Here is a 4,407-nt window from a genome sequence, read left to right on the forward strand (position 1 = left end):
AATTTCATTAATTCAAATTCGTTATTTCAGATCAGTTAGCCTAAAGTTGGCAACGCTTTTCATCTTTTAACAGCTATAACAAGATATCAAAGAGAAAATAATGACAAGGGGGGTTAAAATATGTAAAGAAATGGCATTTTTCCAAAATAGTTTACAAAGTATATTATCATATAATAATCGGTATGCCAACAAATCGAAGCTATCCATTCATTAAAGCAGAGAGCAGTTGGTGACGCTAATATGGTTTCTATACAATACTATGCCTTTTAAAGCATCAAATACTCACAAAACATTCTAAATTCTAACAATTAATAGCCAGAAACTTTGCCTAGTAACTCTGAATTACTAGAATTTTGCTATACAGAAAAGACTTCTTCTCTATGCCTTTAACGGAGAGTCAAATGCTACTAGTTACGGACGGGATACAACAGAAGCAATCTCAAGCTGTTGGCAAAATTTTCAATAATGGCGGCAGAGGGGGAAGATGAGAAATATTATTTAGACCTTGCTATTTGCCAGATGCTGTCCTCATTTAACCCTTCACAATAGCCCTTGGAGTAAGTAATAGTTTCACAGTTTTACAGATGGGGTGCAGGAGGCCCAGAACATGCTAATTACCTCGCCCAAAGTAGAAAAGCTCAGATTCTAACTAATGTTAAACTCTTTCCATCACATCACAGAGGCTTGACAAAACGATGAAATCAAAGTCCTTAATGTGTTTCTTTTCTCCGTGGGATATTCAGTTTGGATTCACAATGGAATAAAGCCACCAGGAAAGCTACTACTAGCAAAGTTCAAGCTAAACTCTCGTCCAAAATTCAAAAATACTCTTTTTTTTTTTTTTTAAGAAAGAGAAAAGGCATACAATATTTATTAATGTGTATACAGGAGCCTCTAGAATGAAGACCCAAAGACACAGGGGAGATTGTCCATTTTTATGCTTAGGTTCAACAAAGCATAGACAGCTGTGTAGAAATATGATTGGACAAAAAGGGTATGATCTAATGATAATAGACTGAATGGTGAAACCCAACAAGGCCTATCTGTCCAGATTCCTCTTGGCTTCTCTGAGCTGTATTCTTCCCTTCTGGGTGTGGGGCAGGGCCCTCTCCGGAATGGGGGTCTCATGACCTATAGTCCAATAAGGTAGGTCGGATGCAAAATTCAGAAATACTTCTATTAAAAATATTTCTTGTAAAATATTCATTTCAAAACACGTTGTTGAAGAAGATAGTTTAACTAAATCCAGAAAAGAATGAGAAATTTGGATGTTGGAATTAACTGAACTCCTGAACTATTCCAACGCAGCGTGCCAAGTAGCCTATTTAGGGAAGCAAGCTTACACCTCATTGCTTGTTCTGCAGAACTGAGTGCCTTGTTTTCTTTTTTTTTTTTTTTTAATGACTAAGCATAATTGAATCAAAAAATAATCTTTCCTAGCTCCTAATTCCTCTACTTTAAAGCATGTACCAGGAATTACATGAAAGGGTAGGCATGGTTCTTTTTGGGAAGATTCTTTGTGGAAAAATTATTTTGGTTCATGATAATACATGATTCTTGCAGGTAATCTTACTGATTCGACGTCAAAAGATCAATAGATATCGACTGAAGTTGTTTATAATCTGACACTTTAAATTCACCAGAAATGAATTAGTTCTCTAATTAATGAAGGAAAAATATTCAAAACTTTCCATGTGTAACAAAATGGAATGAGAACAGAAGGTATCATTTGAAAACAAAGTTCACCCTTTCCTACAGTAGAATGCGTGCTGATGAGATCTCGTAGCCAACCAAAATAACTACGTTATCCCCAAGTCTCAGTCTAGTACCACGTGGCTGGTGTCGAATAAAACTGAATTAAGTCTCCACAGATGTGGAAATCCACGTGACGATCTTTTGACATATGGACTTCATTGGAACAATGTAATCCTCACCTTCCTCAGAGTAGGAGAAGCATGATCAAAACCTCACCATCAACACCACCGCTAATAATCACAGGCGTGTATTGATTCCTTCCTATATATAACCCAGACACTTCAATTCATCTCATTTAATCCTCACAGCAGCCCACTGAGACGGTACTAGCATTCGCTCCGTTTTCCAAACTACCTCAATCCTCCACACTCATTTTAGTCTTTTATATCACTGGCATGAGCTTAGTATCACTCTCCCAGTTTTTTACTGTATTCATATATTTCTCCTGCTTAACTAGAATGGGATTCGCTATATGCTAAAACAAAGTATTCCTTTGTGAATATATACATTTGCAAATATATGTGTATATATACATATACGTTTTTTCCGGAAAATTTTTTCAGAAGTGTTGAGAACATGAAAAATACAGGTACTTCTTTCAAATTTTGTTGTTTCTGTAGAAAAACGTTTCTGAAATTATTGCTGTCACATCAGCACTATCATGAAGCTGGTGCCTTTGCCAAAAGCTGTGCTAGTCTTTGCTGGCACACAGATTAACAAAGTCATCTCTTCCTCCAACCCAAACTCAAAACCAGGACCTTTCTTTGCACGAAGGTTGCCATATACATTTTTGATGTTCTCTGTATATTTTATTTCATTTCTGTGAGTAACTATGGATTGTTCGTTCCTATGCCTACGTAACTTCTGCTTCTGGTTAGTCTATTTCTGACGTTGGAAACCGTACTCTCAGTTATAGAGATTTTATTATGGAAAAAAAATGTATTAAAACAACTTTGTGTTTACTTAACTCCAGACGTAAATAAGAGGAAAGAGAGTTCATATGTGTTTGTCCCAAACATCAGATAAAATTTTAAAAGGGATGGGTTCAGCCCACATGTTGAATCTGGAGTCTTGAGTTTGAATCCTCATCACTCTTAATCGTCCGTTCCTCACCCTGTAAAATGGGGTTAATGGTACACTTTTGTGGGGGTTTTGGGGTGAGAAGAGCTTGATAAATAATATATATAAAATGTCTAACACAGTGCCTGGAACATAGCAGGTACTCTATAAATTACTGTAATACCTATTTGCATAATGAATTGTTTAAAATACCAGGATAATTTTTTAGAAACCAAGCCAGAAAACAACATAGATAATGCAGAAGAACATCCAGCAGCAATGAAATAATCATGCAACTTTTTCGTTTTATTTAAGAAATTTCTATTCTATTTACTGCCATACGAAAATACAGAGAGCTAAACTGTTCAAAACATGCCTACCACCCAGTGTCATGCAGTGTCGTATAAAGAAAGTTTTTAGTGCTACTTCCTTCCTGTTATGAAACATTATCTTGATTAAAACCAACATTTTAGCTATGGTGAGCTCTGGGCTTAAACCTCAAGCTTAAAACTACACTCGAAATTGGTATATGAATGTTTGCCAGTAAATTCATTCAATCGATCACTCATTGTATTACTAGTTAATTAAACAAATATTTATTCATTGCCTACAATAGCAATAATCACTATCGTAAAAATAGCATGGCCTTTGCGCTGAGCTTGGGAATAGGGCTGAAATAACAAATAGATTACAATGTAACTGAAGGGAAGCCACATGAGCAGTCACAATAGCATGGGATATTAAGTAAAATAGTTACAAGCACAGGATACCAGAAGACCATATGGGAGAGACAACCAACTTAGCCTCGCCCTGGGAGTATTAGCAAAGATTTCCTGCAGGAAGTCACCTATAGGATTAATTCTAAAGAATGATTAGGAATTAGGAAAAGAGATTAGAAAGAGATTCAAGAAGATGGAATACTCTGACGGGCTGGAAGGCAAGAGAGGCACAGAACAAAGATCTAGAAGCCATTCAGCAACAGCGAGTGTGAGAGTAAGAAAAAACAGGCTTCATACTGAAAAGGTGAGTAGGGAGAACTCATGAAGTACACAGGATGTCACCGTTAGACATCTGGAATTCGTTCTAAGAGCTATTAAGCTTGGTAGAAATATGGTTAGAATTGTGTTTGACAAATATCACTCCTGTTGATGTGTAAGACCTGGGTCTGGAGAATCAATTTCTAGAGTAGAGAGACCAGTGAAGAAAGTCTCATGTATTTCAAACAAGAACCAAAGTAGAATCGAACTAAAACAGTGGCAACGAGGACAGTGTGAAAATGAAGACTGAGAGATATTAGGAGTCAGCATGAAAAGGACATGGATGTTTGTCGGATGGAGATGGTGAGGAAGGAGGAGTAGCAACAACTTCAAAGTTTCTGTCTTACACAAGTAAGTGGGTCATCTTGCGTAGGGAACACCAGAGAAGGAGCAGGTTTGAACAGAGGACGCGAGTTTAGGTTGAAACCTCCGAATGTTAGGTGCCTATGGGAATTTCAGATAATTTAGTAGACATCTGGATGGTAGCCATTTGGATGGTGGATTTAGACCTATGGAAAAGCTACAGCCTGGAGAGTGGGAGCTCATCAGTGAGAAA

General features: G+C 37.0%; 1 protein-coding gene across 1 annotated transcript in view; it reads right to left on the reverse strand.

Moving 5' to 3' along the window:
* Positions 1–4,407, reverse strand: part of ANTXR2 (anthrax toxin receptor 2) — a 144,222-nt gene that overhangs the window by 81,554 nt on the left and 58,261 nt on the right. The gene's annotated exons all lie outside the window — the stretch shown is intronic.

This window comes from Propithecus coquereli, unplaced genomic scaffold, assembly GCF_000956105.1.
Source record: "Propithecus coquereli isolate 6110/MARCELLA unplaced genomic scaffold, Pcoq_1.0 Scaffold26, whole genome shotgun sequence".
Taxonomy (NCBI): domain Eukaryota; kingdom Metazoa; phylum Chordata; class Mammalia; order Primates; family Indriidae; genus Propithecus; species Propithecus coquereli.